This window comes from Ovis aries, chromosome 2, assembly GCF_016772045.2.
Source record: "Ovis aries strain OAR_USU_Benz2616 breed Rambouillet chromosome 2, ARS-UI_Ramb_v3.0, whole genome shotgun sequence".
NCBI lineage: Eukaryota > Metazoa > Chordata > Mammalia > Artiodactyla > Bovidae > Ovis > Ovis aries.
In genome coordinates this window covers 83,321,492-83,338,364 of record NC_056055.1, presented here as the reverse complement: position 1 = coordinate 83,338,364, position 16,873 = coordinate 83,321,492, and the positions used below count along the sequence as shown (strand labels likewise).

At 39.6% G+C, this 16,873-nt stretch overlaps 1 protein-coding gene across 9 annotated transcripts in view; it reads left to right on the top strand.

The window, feature by feature from the left end:
* Window positions 1-2,333: 2,333 nt before the first annotated feature.
* ZDHHC21 (zinc finger DHHC-type palmitoyltransferase 21) overlaps window positions 2,334-16,873 on the top strand; it is a 72,131-nt gene continuing 57,591 nt past the window's right edge. For 2 of the 9 annotated variants that reach the window (XM_060409509.1, XM_042243455.2), the window contains exon 1: window positions 2,334-2,465. The gene's annotated coding sequence lies outside the window, so the exon portion shown is untranslated. Of the gene's footprint in view, window positions 2,466-5,268; window positions 5,904-6,535; window positions 6,712-10,957; window positions 11,091-14,154; window positions 14,341-14,719; window positions 14,869-16,873 lie in introns of those variants that run through there. The other 7 variants (XM_060409506.1, XM_060409508.1, XM_012125908.5 and 4 more) reach the window with 7 other exon arrangements.

The following is a 16,873-nucleotide window of genomic DNA, read 5'->3' as shown; positions in this document are numbered from 1 at the left end:
CAATAAAGCAGAAATAGATGTTTTTTTGGAACTCTCTTGCTTTTGCCATGATCCAGCGGATGTTGACAATCTGATCTCTGGTTCCTCTGCCTTTTCTAAAACCAGCTTGAACATCTGGAAGTTCATGGTTCATGTATTGCTGAAGCCTGGCTTGGAGAATTTTGAGCATTACTTTACTAGCGTGTGAGATGAGTGCAATTGTGTGGTAGTTTGAGCATTCTTTGGCATTGCCTTTCTTTGGGATTGGAATGAAATCTGTTCTTTTCCAGTGCTGTGGCCACTGCTGAGTTTTCCAAATTTGCTGGCATATTGAGTGCAGCACTTTCACAGCATCATCTTTCAGGATTTGAAACAGCTCCACCGGAATTTCATCACCTCCACTAGCTTTGTTCGTAGTGATCCTTTCTAAGGCCCACTTGACTTCACATTCCAGGATGTCTGGCTCTAGGTGAGTGATCACACCATCATGATTATCTTGACCATGAAGATCTTTTTTGTACAGTTCTTCTGTGTATTCTTGCCACCTCTTAATACCTGCTTCTCTTAGGTCCATACCATTTCTGTCCTTTATCGAGCCCATCTTTGCATGAAATGTTTCCTTGGTATCTCTAATTTTCTTGAAGAGATCTCTAGTCTTTCCCAGATCTATTAAAACACCGATTGTTGGGCTTCTCCCCCAAAGTTTCTATGTCAGTATGTCTGGGTATAGCTGGAGAACATGAATTTCTCATAAGTTCTTAGGTGATTCTGATGCTGCTGGTGTGGGAACCACACTCTGATAACCACCAATGTAAGACTTTAAGATTGCAGGGTCTTATATTTGTTACTAATTCAGAAACCAGGACATAACACGTTTGAAAATACCTAGCAAAACAAGGTAACATAAGGGTCCAAACTAAACTACAATGTGTGTGATATTGAGAGAGAGGAACTCTGGGCTGGCAGGATTTGAGCTGAGTCCCCGGTCTGGATAGAATTAAGATCATGAGAGGAAGATGGAGGGCCTTTTAGAAAGGGTAGATTCAGAAGCAAGATAGGTAGAGATAAGACTGGAGGGATAGGTAGGGACCAGTTTGTGAAGAGCGTTCCATGCCATTCTGTAGAGTTCAGCTGCTGCTGCTACTGCTAAGTTGCTTCAGTCCTGTCTGACTCTCTGCGACCCCATAGATGGCAGCCCACCAGGCTCCGCCTTCCCTGGGATTCTCCAGGCAAGAACACTGGAGTGGGTTGCCATTTCCCTCTCCAATGCATGAAAGTGAAAAGTGAAAGTGAAGTCACTGAGCCGTGTTCAACTCTCAGCGACCCCATGGACTGCAGCCCACCATGCTCCTCTGTCCACGGGATTTTCCAGGCAAGAGTACTGGAGTGGGGTGCATTGCCTTCTCCTTAGAGTTCAGCAAGTAGAATTTCGCCGCCCCTCATTCCACACATTATTTCTCCTGTGGAAGATAGGCACAAGGATCTAGCATACTGAAAACTTTTTAACCTTCCCAAAGACCTGTTCAGCAGAGGTGAGGGAGAGAGTAAAGGTTTTATCTTTGGTGTTGGGCGAAGATACGAATTGAGATTGAGAGGTGGATTATTTGCAGTGTTGAATCAATGTGTTTTTCGTAGGTTGCAGGGATGGGAAAGCCAGTAACTTTTGGATGACAAACACAAAGTAAAGCTTGTCTCACTGCGACTTTTGGTTGCCGACAGGAAAAAGAAAAATCTTGGCTGTCTTGGGCAACTTTGGCTCTCGTTACACAGAGGGTCTGAAGTGGGCAAGACCGTTCACTAGAGTCCAGTGCTTTCCAATCTTCAAGGTGCACGTGTAGGCATCACTTGTAACCCTTCTTAAAATGCAGATACTGATTCAGCAGGCCTGAAATGGCGCGTTTGTAACACGTTTCCTGAGGATAATGATGCTGGGTACTATAATTTGAGGCAAGGTACCAGGGGCCATCCAGTGTGAGGGGTAGAGAGGCCCGCAGGACAGCCCTTTCGAAGGGAAGAGGATAAAGGCGATCTTTAAAGAAAGGCCCCTCTCCAGTCACTCAGGAGACTGGGGACGGTGTGGAAGGAGGAGGGCCTGGGCAAAGCTGGGAAGGTGGCAGCCAGGGGGGGCGGCGGCGCCGAGGTGCGTCAGGTGCTAGTGTTGGGTAGCGGCCGTCCGGGGGCACGTGGCCGCGGCGAGTCTCCGCCCGCCCCAAGCGCGATTTCTGGTCTTTGGGCCCTCGGCGGCTCCCATCGCGGCTCCCGGGCGCGCAGTGGGGACCGCGGCGGCAACCGCAACCGGTCACTCCACCGCGCGGGCGGGTGCACCTATCCCGCCGGCCCGGCGCTCTGGCTCCGGAAGCGGAAGGGGAGCGCAGGCCCGGCTGGGCGGCGGCGGCGGGACTAGAGGAGGAGGAGGCGGAGGTGAAGGGGGAAGAGCTGCCTGCAGCCGCGAGAGCAGTAGCGGGGAGAGCGAGCCCCCGGCGCCGGTGAGTGTGTGCAGGCGCGGAACGCCACGGCAGCTCGGCGCCCGCCCCAGCCCCGCGCCCTGCCCCGCACGCTCTCCCCTGCCCGCACCTGCCCTCACCCCCGCTCAGAGCCCCGGGTCTTCTCCGTGCCCTGCCCCCCTGGGGTCTGGCCTTTCTCCCAGCATCTTCAGCCAGGGCGGTGCAGCCACCCGCCAGCTGCCCCTCCCATTACTGGTAGTTTGGTGGTTTCCTGTTCCAGTCTATATGGTTTGGGGTAGTTTTTTGTTTGTGTGGTGTAAAAAATCTGTGCCCTGAGCTTCTCACGTATGAACTCTAGTTTCCCTTCTCTGTACCCACGCCCGGAGACCTGCTAGAGATCTGGGATTTGTTCCTGCCATCGCAGCTTTTCATTCATTCCCAGATCGCTGGGGTGAGGCTTCAGAGGATTTGCGAGAGGAGAAACAACTTGCTCCTTTGCTGACCTTCTGCCTCCCTCCCCCAGATCCAAGAGTGGTTTTGAGAAAATGGCTTATGGATGGCAGCAGTTTGCACTTGTTACCATTCACTATAGTAGGCCACTGAATTTTAACCATTTAATGCTGTGGTCTTTTTCAAGCTGTATTTGGGTCATGTATTAAGATCCTTTGTGAGTCAGTGGAGGATGTCTGTACCTCTAGGGCGAAGGGAACCTGACTGGTTATTATTTGAAAATATTTCAGTATAGCCATCTATAAAAGTACAAGAGGAAAAAAAGTCAAGGTCGTTGTGGGCGGGTCATAAATCATAGTGTAAAGTTACAGTATAAAATAAAGACCAGTAAGTATAATTAAGCACGCAGATTAAAAGTATTTGTCAAATGGATCCAAGATCTGTTATGCTAATATGCGTACTTTAAATATTCACTACCTTCCTTGAAGTAAAAAGTAATAATAATTTTCATTTGATGTCTGTTCAGTACATGCCATTCCTTGACTAAAGGCTGTTGATGTAATGTCTTGTTAAATCCTTCCAACTCCTCAGATTGTTTTTTAAGAATGAAATCCAGAGAGTTGCTTTATTTTGCCTTAGGTGTGCTGTGTTGTCATGGCAAAAACTATTTTTGAAAAGATAAGATGAGAAATCAGTTAGAAAGAAAGAACCAAATAATTTGGTGTTGTGGAAAGAAAAACTCGGTCACTATCTAGCTGTGGTTTCATGGGTAGGTCAGTGACCAATGACATTTTTCATCTGTACAACCAGGTGAAGTGAAGTGAAGTCACTCAGTCGTGTCCAACTCTTTGCGACCCCCATGGACTGTAGCCTGCCAGGCTACTCCATCCATTGGATTTTCCAGGCGAGAATACTGGAGTGGGTTGCCATTTCCTTCTCCAGAGAATCTTCCCTATGCAGGGATTGAACCTGGGTCTCCCTCGTTACAGGCAGACTCCTTAACATCTGAGCAACCAGGAAGTTGGGCCAAACTCTTTAAGCCTTATTTTAGCTGTCCCATGCTTATTTGGAATATGCTAAGTTTGTAAATAATTTAAGACCCATTAACATGTTAAAGATACCTGAAGAAGTATTAGTAAAATTATATCAAAATAGAACCAAAAATGTATAAATCCATACTTTTAGCATAATATTTGCTGCTGCTGCTAAGTTGCTTCAGTCGTGTCTGACTCTCTGCGACCCCATAGAAGGCAGCCCACCAGGCTCCCCTGTCCCTGGGATTCTCCAGGCAAGGAACACTGGAGTGGGTTGCCATTTCCTTCTCCAATGCATGAAAGTGAAAAGTGAAAGTGAAGTTCCTCAGTGTCTGACTCTTTGCGACCCCCATGGACTACAGCCTACCAGGCTCCTCCGTCCATGGGATTTTCCAGGCAAGAGTACTGAGGTGGGGTGCCATTGCCTTCTCCAGCATAATATTTGGTGTAGTACTATTCCAGAATTCCTCATTTGGAGATCAAACAATAGGATTATATTAAGTCCTTTTAAACTGTTGTGATTTCTGTTTAATTTAACATACTTTTGAAGCCATAGTTGAAATAAATGAACTAGAGTGTATTTTAAGTGAATTGATAGCTGTGTCACATTGCCTACCTCTGGGGTGTTTTGCTTAATGAAAGAAATTTAAGCATTTAAAAATGCAAACATGGAACCATCAGCTTAACAGGTAGGTTCTTAAGAAGTAATCAGTGAATCATAAAATTTTGTACTTCTTTTTACTCACTGCCTGATTTCTCTAATTCATAGAGATGGATTCAGAGCCTGTGGAAAAGCACATGGGTAAAATAATGTCATGTATTAGTGAAGAAATGAATTGAGAAGTCTAGTAATGTCTCCATGGAGCTTTTTTTTCAGGAATTGTAATTGAATGTGAGTCAATAAAATCTTTCTCAGTGTAGAAGACTACATAGTGATGTTATCAGTTCTACCAGACACAACAGGGAAGGCAAAGGAAGAGCTATTTGTATTACCAGCCAGTTGTCCCCTAAGCTCAGTTTTACTTTTGTATTAGGAATGAAGGCATTTTATTTGACTGTAGTGGAACATTAGGACTCAGTTTCAGTTTCTCAAACACACTGAAAACAATGGCACTTTATCATCGAGAAAAATCAGTGCATTAATACATCTTATTAAAGTCAAAAATGTTAAAAAATAGAGGTGAATGACAAGAAGCAATGGAAAAACACGTCTTTCTTATTATTAGAATATTGATTGTTTTTGGTTAAGAGTTTTTGGTAAATTTTTTTTGGTAAGTAGAGTTTTCTGAATGTTGAGTTTTAAGCCAACTTTTTCACTTTCTTCTTTCACTTTCATTAAGAGGCTCTTTAGTTCTTCACTTTCTGCCATAAGGGTGGTGTCATCTGCATATCTGAGGTTATTGATATTTCTCCCGTTAATCTTGATTCCAGCTTGTGCTTCTTCCAGCCCAGCGTTTCTCATGATGTACTCTGCATGTAAGTTAAATAAGCAGGGTGACAATATACAGCCTTGATGTACTCCTTTTCCTATTTGGAACCAGAAGTGAAGAAGAACTAAAGAGGCTCTTGATGAAAGTGAAAGAGGAGAGTGAAAAAGTTGGCATAAAGTTCAACATTCAGAAAACTAAGATCATGGCATCTGGTCCCATCACTTCATGGCAAATAGACGGAGAAACAGTGGAAACAGAGGCAGACTTTATCTTATGGGGCTCCAAAAATCACTGCAGATGGTGTCTGCAGCCATGAAATTAAAAGACACTTACTCCTTTGAAGGAGATCAGCCCTGGGATTTCTTTGGAAGGAATGATGCTAAAGCTGAAACTTTGGCCACCTCATGCAAAGAGTTGACTCATTGGAAAAGACTCTGATGCTGGGAAGGATTGGGGGCAGGAGGAGAAGGGGACGACAGAGGATGAGATGGCTGGATGGCATCACGGACTCGATGAACGTTGAGTCTGAGTGAACTCTTGGAGTTGGTGATGGACATGGAGGCCTGGTATGCTGCAATTCATGGGGTCGCAAGGGGTTGGACACGACTGAGTGACTGAACTGAACTGAAATTGAGTTAGCCTAGTTTGAAAAGCATATCTTAATAGATACAAAATAGCACTACTTGCATTGGTAGCTACCTGTCCCAACGTAGTTGGTAGTTTATTAGCTTATTTCCCTTTTTTGACGTACTCTGGCGAAAAAATGTGATATTTGTAAAGTTTGTCTTCTACCTTTTAGACCCCTGTTTCCTGGTGCTTTTTCACCCAAGTGGGTTAACTTTGCCTATTTAAGAACTGAATAAGTTTCTGCTCTCTCTCTGTTGCTACCACTTCCACAAAAGGGCAGGTTAGGTAAAAATTAGTATTTTACTACTCACTGACTCATTTAATTTTAATTTTAACTTCACATGCTCCACTGTGGTTTCAACCTGACTTCTGATTTTAAGCCTTTTATCAGTAATTATGGAATAAATAACTTTTTTTTTTTTTTTTTTTTTTACTGTTGTAGTATTTTCAGCTTCAGCAAGCAAGGAGAGATTTTTTTTTTCTTTCAGTATTATTGTTTTTAAATCATGTCTGCTTTGGTAAAGCCTGGTGTGAAGGAAATCTAATTTAGCTTTTTTTTTTTTCCCCCCAGTCTGTTCTTGGTGCAGTGGATACTCGATAGGGATAAGTAGCTGACTTGCCTTTCCTCCTGGAAGAACATGCCTAATTCACATCCAGGAAATGCCAGAGCCTTATTTCTGGCTTTTCCTGTAGCTGAAGGTTTTCTCCTTGTGCGGTTTTTTGAGCAGAAGTTACCTGTGTTCAAAGGTAGGGAGCTTCTATCCCTACCCTGCATTTAATACCACTTATTTCCTGGCTGCCCTGTCCCTTTTCCTAAGTGAAGAGTCCCACATAGGCCGTTTGTACTGACTGAAACAATATTAGGTGGGCTTTAATTCATATCATCCCACACCTTTTGAGTTATTTTTTTTTGTTAGGAGGTTTGTTTTTTGTTAGAAGTTGCTGTATTGCAATACTTTTAATAATGGTATTAATTTACTTTTTTTTAAATTTCATCTATGAAGTATATACACAGAAGAGCCTCAGCTTATGTTCAGTTCTGCCCAGAATATAGAGACTTAAAGACTTGTTCTAGGAAGTGGATTCTTGAAACCATCAGTGGTACAGGTTGGACACTTTGTTCCCCCACATTTTCATGGGGTCTTGCTGGAGACCTTAGCAGATGGGCCAGAATTCCCAACTATAATTCTGTATTTTTCCTTAGGTTTTGAAATCAGGTCCTGATTTTCTCCCATGCTTCATTCCTTAACTCACCAGGCCTTCTACTTTTACCTGAAAATGATTTAGCTCAGTCACTCTATTTTTAGATCAAATCTCTGTTTTTGGTTTTTCGCTTGAAGAGACCTCATGCATGCCTGCCTGGTGGAAATACAGCCTCCCTACGTGCTTATAGTGTGATGCGAGGGAAAAGGCTGTATACTGTCTGAGGTTTCACCTCCCTTGACAAGTAGTTCTCAGATTCTGGTGTTGGAAAAAGTAGATAGCTGGGTATAGTTAAATTGTGCTTGCCTCTAAGTCACTTTAGTCGTGTCCGACTCTTTGCGACCCAGTGGACTGCAGTCCGCCAGACTCCTCTGTCCATGGGATTTTCCAGGCAAGAATACTAAAGTGGGTTGCCATGCCCTCCTCCAGGGGATCTTCCCGACCCAGGGATTGAACTTGCGTCTCTAACCTGCCTCTAGCGCCACCTCAAATCACTGCTTTAATGATGGCAACCCAGAAACATTGTTTCATCTTGGAGTTTTTAAGACTGGATGTAAAATTCATCTTTAAGTCCTTCCTTCCCCTTATAAACTCCCATTTAAAATTACCATTGTTGGAGGTGTTTCTTATTTGCCAGGCAATTTCTCCTTTAGGTATGACAGTCACCTTGTGTGTTCATATTTTAATCACCATATTAGAGATGGTTATACTGAAGCTTGAAAAGAAACTGAAGCTTAAAGAGCTAATAAAAGGCTCTGTCATAATTTGAATGTGACTCTCTTAAACGTTTAAGATTAATTTCCTACTCTGTTAAAATAAACTGAATACCTCTGTGATATTTTAAAAATTACATGACCTATTTGGCTAATTATTAATGACATCTGTATCCGGATATTTTAGGTAGAATTACTTGACTAGTTTCTCAGAGTTGATAAAATTAGAAGTTAAATAGCTGTATAAATATATACAGTTATATATTTATGTTTTTGAGATTCATTTAAAGCTGCAATTATAAGGTTTAAATTTTATATATTTGTATAATATGCTAACCATTTTATTTTGACACTGTGGGGGGGGGTTTTTTTTTTGGTTTGCCCTGTAAATCATCAATTGCAGTCTTTCACACATAACGATGTTAAAAATAATTAACTTTTTATAGTTATAGAACTTTGAGATATTCTTTGCTGTCACAAAATCTCTTGGGTTTTTAAGACTAGGGTTGCTTTTGTATCACATGGGTGAGATTTGGTTCTACAGCAGTGGCCATGCTGGATGGATAAAATGCTTGTCTCATTTTCGGTGCTGTGGCTGTGATGTGTTCTAATAACTGTAAATACAAAGTAGGATTTTTTTCCCCTTGATTTTAAGCTGGAGAATGCCTGGGATGGTTGACTTGTGCTGTTACCTAACGTTACTGACAGAAACTACTGTTTTGCTGGAAACGTTAAGAAGCCACCCTGGAGTCCTAGCCCGAGCAGAATTACTGACTTTGGCCATGTTTCAGAGCACTTCCTTGTACCACATTTAATTCTGTTTGAGGTCTTTTCTAGAAGATGAGTTCATTCATTGCTGTTAGAGTAGCAGCTCCTTTGCTAAGTCATTCTGTATTTTGTCTCTGAAGCAAATGTGCAAGCCATGGAGACCACTTTAAATTAGCTTAGCAAGCTAGAGTAGAAGCAAGTTACGTTTCACAATCGAGCAATCATGAGCCATAGAAAAAGTGACCTTGGGAAAAAAAATGCAGTTTAAAAAAAGGAGTCTATAAAGGGAATGGAAATGCAGTGATCATAATTTTGATATTTTCTTCCACATCCTCTGTATGTAATAGGTTCCTATTGCTATGGTAAGCAGCATGCATAGCAAACTCACAACTTGTCTTTTATTTCCTTTCTTGGAGAATGGTATCACCATTCACCTAGACCTTAAGCCAAACACTTGGGAGTCATCATAGAATCTGCCCTATGTGTGATTGATCACTATGTCCTGCTAGTTTTACTCTCAAGTTCTTACTCTGCCCTTTTCCAGCATACCTCCTGTCTTGTAAGTTTTCCATCCTCACCCCTACTCCTTCCTACTTCCTTTAGAAACTACTGCTTTTGGGGTACTTAACATATGCCCTCATCTCTCAACTGAATAACCAGTGAAAGTGAAGTCGCTCAGTCGTGTCCGACTCTTTGTGACCCCGTGGACTATAGCCCACCAGGCTCCTCTGTCCATGGGATTCTCCAGGCAAGAATACTGGAGTGGGTTGCCATTTCCTTCTCCAGGGGATCTTCCCGACCCAGGGATCGGACCCAGGGATTGAACCCAGGTCTCTCGCATTGCGGGCAGACGCTTTAACCTCTGAGCCAACCAGTAAACCTAGCTTATTTCATATAGTCAGTCTTGGAGCTTTATCCGTCCACCCAGGTTTGTCCTTCAGAGTGTTGCTCTTTCTAAAATGCACATTTCATCATGGCATTCTTTTGCCTATAATCCTTTAGTATTTTCTAAACTACTGTCTGCAGGGTGAAGTCCAGACTCATTGGCATGGTTTAACAGTGTTTTTCACTCTGTCTACTTGTAGGTCACGAAATCAGTGTAGTAGGCTGTGACCAACATTATGTATTTTCATTAAAGTGAAATACAATAAAATAGTGAAGTATATATCACATATAGTCCGGATAAATATCACTTCATTAAAGTTTTTCAGTTACATATTTTATAGTTATGAAATATATACTCACATATCTCATGTATTTCTGTATATTTGCTACTAGATGTTCTGAACTGTATTTCTTAAAGATGATTGTTCTCGAAAGGTTTAACATGTTTTATGTGATTCTTGCGTATGAATGACTCATTTCAGTGTACTTAGATTTTCTTTGCCTCCCTTATACCTTTGCTTACTTTGCTCTCTGATTCAGAAGAGCCTCCGTTTGTCATCATTTCAAGGTTTCACTTGCTCCAGAAATCTGTTCTTGGTGGCAACACCAAAAGAAAATTTTCACCGCAGCCTGGTAGACCCATAAATATTCACATGACTGAAAAAAGTCCCATGAACCAGTACTCTTCCTCTACGAGACACATTATTGCCCCATTGCCGTCTATCTTACTTTGTCTTGGTTGGTGTTGATCATGCCTGTTTACGAGTTTGTCTCTGTTGAGAATAGGTCTGGTCTCTCTTTTCTCTTTTAAATCTATATGCAGTGCCAAGGCTTGGTATATAGACAATAAGAAGTGATTGAATTAGTGAAATTCTGGATCAGTATGTTTTCTAGAACTCTTTACAGTAACTCTTAAACTCTTACTGTTTAAGCCTGAACTGTAGAAATTAACTTTAATGATTTCATTATAGGAGGATAACTTTTTCCTTAAAACATTTGAATGAATATGTGCTTCTATTTTTAAGCCCTTTACTTTACAATTGTCAGTTGTGATTAGACAGTCCTAGCCTAACATCTTGATAGACATTACATTGCATTGTGTCAGATCAGTGACCTCAGGATCTACTGTTACTTTGTAATTTGTGGTCAGGAAGTTTGGTGAAGCTAAATACTGGACACATAACACTTAATTTGATTTTATGGGAACTGTGTAGTTTCAAAAGAGAAAACTTTAATGTATAATGGCAGTCAGATAAAGATTTTTGGGGGCTGGCGGGATTAGATGTGAAGACAGAATTGAGTGGAGTTGGATCATTTTATTTCTAAATTTAAACTTTTGTAATTGGTGATTTTTCAGTTAGAATATTTAGTTGTTTACAATTTGTATCATTGTTGTGAGATCATTTTTATTAAACCATTAATAGAGTCTCATGGAGAACTGCTATTGAGGAGAGATCCATTTGTTGGGATGCAATAAAAAAAAAAGAATAATCAAGATAAAACTGCTAAATCCAAGTACCAGAAAAATTGCAACACATCTCAGTGAATTTGCAAGTGGTAAGTGCATTTAATTTTAATGGGAATATGTTTCTTAGTTCTGTGGCATAGTATCCTTAAAGTGTTACGTTTACATGAATTTTAACAATCTTTCATTTGCAAAAAAATATACTTTATGTAAAGTTTTTCATATTAAAATTTTAACCACATTTTGTTAAGGCTTTTTCCACAGAGGGAAAAAAAAATCTGTAAATAATATTGAAACATCTTCCTGAATTATATGTCTTATATGGCTTTATTGCTAATGCTTCTGTGCTGCATTTTTAAAGATACTAATTTGAAAAACATTCCATATAAAGATAATGCATAGTGATAAAGAGAGGCTAAAATGAAAATTTCTGGTGGGCATGGCAACTCGCTCCAGTATTCTTGCCTGAAGTGTCCCGTAGACAGAGGAGCCTGGTGAGCTATAGTCCATAGGGTCGCAAAGAGTTGAACATAGCTGAAGTGACTGAGCACAAGCACACTTGTTTCTTAATAAGCTTAGACTTATACATAAATATACGTACAAAATGTGATGGCATTCCTTCTCTCCATCCTTTCCTTCCTCAGCCTAGCGATAACCACTGTTAACAGTTTGGTAGGTGTATTTTCTTCCACACATACAGAAATAACTACACATTATTTTTTTTTCTAACAAAAAAAGAATCACGTTGCATAAACTTTTCTGTAACTTTCCCCTCCAGCATTTAATTATGAAAGATTCTAAGCAGAAGAACTGAAAGAATTTCATACTATAATACCTTCATACCCATCACCATAATTCTGCAACTAATGTTTTACTGAACTACATCACATGCTCGTCCATCTCTGGGTCCATCCATTAATCCGTGGTTTTGGGGATCCATTTGAAAGTAAACTGCAGTCATCTGTGCGCTTCCTTCCCCCTCTCCCCAGTACTTCAGTGTACATATCATTAACTAGAGTTAAGCATTGGTTTAAAGAAATTTTTTTTAAAGGTGAATTGACATACCATGAAATGCACCCATATTAGGTGCACATTTGCTGGGTTTCAACAAATTTATAACCTGTATATCTCAAATTTGTGTCAAGATAGAGATCTTTATCGGCACCCCAGAAAGTTCCCTTATACCTTTTCCTAGTTCACCTCTATGCTGCCCTCCTTTCAGGAAGATATCCACCCCCACAGATTTTGCCATATAACTTCATATAACTTCTTTTCACTCAACCCTTATGTGGGTCAGTTCAGTTCAGTTCAGTCGCTCAGTCGTGTCCGACTCTTTGCGACCCCATGAATCTCAGCACGCCAGGCCTCCCTGTCCATCACCAACTCCTGGAGTTCACTCAGACTCACGTCCATCGAGTCAGTGATGCCATCCAGCCACCTCATCCTCTGTCGTCCCCTTCTCCTCCTACCCCCAATAAGCCATATGCAAATTTTGATCAACTTGCTATCCTTCTTTAAAAATCGCAATAGTTTGGAAATAGTCTATGTTGTGGGTGTATTGTGATTTACACTATATGACCATTTCTCTCTCTCTCTATGAACATTTGTTGTTGTTTAGTTGCTAAGTTGTGTCCAGTGTTTTGTGACCCCATGGACTATAGTCCACTAGATGCCCGGGCAAGAATACTGGAGAAGGTTGCCATTTTCTCCTCCAGGGGACCTTCCCAACTCAGGGATTGAACCCCTCACTTCTGCTTGGCAAGCGGATTCTTTATCACTGAGATCACCTGGGAAGCCCCTACCAGGGTATTTAGGTTGTACCATATTTTTGTGATTATAAAAAGTGCTATATAGAACATCCTTATATGTATATATACCTGTACACTCTGGTGAATGATTTTATAGATATGACTGGAAATAAAACTGCTGGATCAGAGTGTTTGACGTTTTAATAGATACTGCCAAATTGCCCTTCGAAGATAATTATATCGATTTACATGCTTATCAGCAATGAATTGAAAGTGTCCTTTTCTCTGTGCCCTTTCAACATTGGGTGTCATCTGTTTTTCTAAAATTTTGTCAGTACAAAGGATGAAAAATACAACTAGTGATTTCACATTTTTCTAGTCAGCAGTGATTAACCGTTGGATTTTTTTTTTGTCCTTTGTGAATTACCTCTCCATGTATTTACTTTAATGACTCTTACTAGTAATACGATATATTCTATTTTCTAAGGATGCTTTGTCTTTTAATTTTGTTTCTGCTGTGTTTTGAGCTTCAGAAATGTTAATCTTAATGTGATCAAACATGGCTGATGGGGTCTTACTAAAAATCTTTCTCATTCTAAGATTATAAAATCACTTACTATCTATGTTCTTGTTAGTTTTTCTTTTTATTTGAAATTTTGAAGAGAAGGAGAAATTCGCTGTGAACTTAGGTGCCAGTAAAAAAAATTCATATGGAGAGTGAGATTCAAATTGACCTTGAAGTGTGAGTTGAATTTGAATAGAGCAGATAAAATTGCAGGGACATTTTGGACCGAAGGAATGAGAGAGGTATATATATTCTTATTCATGGGACAATAATAAGACCCACGGCTGGCATGGTGAGTCATATAAAGCTGTGAGTTCAGAGACACTCATTTGGCTCAATTTCTTGTTAATTATTTTGGCTCACTTTTATCCTTTTCCAAAATCTGCATTCTGGTGTTATAATTTTCCGTCATAGTTTTCTGTCCCTTTTCATAGCGACTTCAATATTCTTCCTGAGGAAAATACATAGTAAAATTTAGTTGCCTGAACAAGGCAGAAAAGGAAAGGTGGTTTCCTACCAGAGTAGGTTAACATTGTTATTATTTACATGGTCTAGTTTATTAGAGTTGAGTTATAATTTATTTGAAAAAAAAAACAAACCAACATTATGCTGTAGTAATTTATATTATTAATGACATTGGTCACAGCACCCAAGTATAGTTACCAGATAGCAATCTTCAAAAATGTTGAAGTACCAGTGTGTCCACTATTTACATCAAAGCGTTATGAGCTCATCACTTAATATACAAATTACTGCGTTGAATTCTCTAGCTGATGAAAGTATTTACAGATGCCACCCTTAAAACCACGTAGCAACATAGTGTTCAATTTGGTTGTTGCTCAGGATGTGTAATAGTTTCTGTCCGGCCATGAGCCACGCCTGGTAGGTATTAACTGAGAGGCGGGATCCTGCAACTCTACCAGTTACATGTTTCCGGCTGGCATCTGGTTTGGAGCTCTTGGAAGGCTACTGCTTTTGTCTCTACAGTCCAGTTGTAAGGATTAAGTGGCACTGATTTTCACTGATCAGGTATTTTTTAAAAAAATATTCAGTGTCTTACTTGTTCATTCTTTCATATTTCTACCCTTAGCTCACTTTTCCTTGGGGATTCTTGTTCTTTTAGAGCTTGTTAGTCTGTGTATGTTTATATCCAGGAAAAACAGACACATTTTAAACTGTGCTTTTCATTAATAGTTTCTGTTGTGAGGAATGTGTTGCAATGATAAGAAAAAATTGTTATTCTCTGGTAGAGGAGAATGAAAATAGAGTTTAAAAGTGTTTGATAATTTTGCTACATGTTTTGCTGGGTTTTATGCATCTCTGTTTCTGATACTAATATATTTAGAAGTAAGTAGTGAAATTACTCTGATTTCTATATAATTATTGAAATTCATTGTCTGTTTTTTAGTCCTGAATGGAACTGAAACATTAAAAGAAGATACGTGAAGTTAATGATACTGATCATGTTGAGAGACAGACTTCTGTCATTTCTTTTAGCACTTGATAGTTGGCAAGATTGTAAAAATAAACATTCTTTTTAACGTTTCTCTTTTTTAGGTATGTTGATAGCTTATCATTTGCATTTGAGTTCATTGACTTTTTACAATAATGATGCCTAGAAAATTAAGTAGCATGCTTTATCCTCTGTGGCTTTCCTTACTTTGATGATACTGATAGATCTTTTAATTTTCTAGTTAAAAGGTAATGAAGTTCAACCTTTACTTTTTTAAAGATCTAGGCAATTATTTCAGTTTTAAAATTCATGCATAAATACTAAGAGACCAAATCTGATTTAAAGAGTTGGGTGGTATTGCATTTGAATTCTTATCTTTTTTTTCCCCTGCATTTCCAGTGTTTCAGGGTTCTAGGGATAATAGGATAAGAGTGTTCTTTTAGAATTAAGTAATCCTTAATCTTTTTTTTTTCTTTTTCCTGGTAGCTTTGTAACTTTAAAGAACATTGGCAAGGCCTCTAAAGGGTAGTTCTGTGAGGCTCTTCAACTGATGGTAAATTATTCCTAGAATGCAGTAGTCTGATATATGTTAGAAATCTGGGAGATACCCTCCAAAAGCTTACTGGTTTGATTCTACAACTAATTTTTCCAAAACTAGTTTTGACTTTTGTCTTCTCTTAGCCCGAATGAATCATTGTCTTTAATTTTGTCCTCCACACCAGAGCTTTAATAATTTATTTAAAGTGTAAACCTCACTATGTTACCCTGCTCCCCTGCTTTAGTAGCTTCCCAAGAAATTGTCTTTGACTGGCATCTTTGTCATGATATAGCCCCTTATTTCTTACTGCTTGCTCTCCCCTAAAAGTTTGTAAGTCTTAAATACCTCCAACACGTCCTTCTGTTTGCAGTCCTGTTGTCACTTTTCTTTGGTTGGATGACTTTTACTCTTCTTTTAAGATTGAAGTCTGCTCCAGGGAGTCTTGTCCTGATTTAATTAGTCCCCATTTGTGCCTATAGTTATATATTGTCCACATCCCTGGAATGTATTATATCATATTAAACCCATTTTATGACTTTTTCCTCCATTAGACTGTTAGTTCCTTCAAGCCAAGATCATGTCCTATTCATCATTGTGTTTACAGTGTCTAGCAAGTGACTGGTGTATGGTGGAGGCTCATTGAATATTTGTTGAACTGAGTTCAACTCATTACTCTACATCTGAAGTCATAGTGAAGCTCCTGGATTAGTTGTTCCTGGATACCAGTCAACTGTATCAGAGACACCTGGAGACCATTTTATCAGTAGAACATTTTAGTGGTTTTTGGGCATTACTCTGTAAAGTATTATGATTCACTAGATCTAGAATGAGGCCTGGGAATAAGTGTTTTGATAAGCTCCTCAACTGATTCCTGTTTGCTTACAGGTTTGAGAAATATTGAACTAGTTTATTACTGTATTATTCCATTGTATTTTACGTAAAAACATTGCCGCCTAGACCTTACATGGTCAGTCGCTCAGTTGTGTCTGACTTTGCAAGCCTATGGACTGTAGCATGCCAGGCTCCTCTGTCCATGAAATTTTCCAGGCAAAACTACTGGAGTTGGTTGCCATTTCTTACTCCAGGGGATCTTCCTGTTTCAGGGATCAAACCCACGTCTCCTGCATTACAGGCAGATCTTTATCACTGTGTCACATGGGAAACCGAAACCTTACATAGTAATTTATTATTGAGGGTTTATAAGTTGTATCTACTAAAGGACATATTTTAAGTCACTTTTTCATACCTGTGTAGAAATATCTTAACTTTAAGCATCTCATTGTGAGACGTATTAGCATTTTGTTAACACCGAACTGAAAAAACCCACATTTAAGTAGGAGTCTTCTTGAATTGGTAGTATTAATAATATTAGTTGAGCTTCATTCCATGAACTTAAGTATTTCTGGCAATTTGTATTTACTTTTCATTTTTTATTATGATTTTTCAAAAGGATTTTTAAGCATTTTATTATGATTTAAGAATTAAATTGAACAAATCTTAAGTGTATTGCTCAATTTTTACATGTATATATACCATAAAGCAACAGGTTAACATATAGAACATTTCTAGCT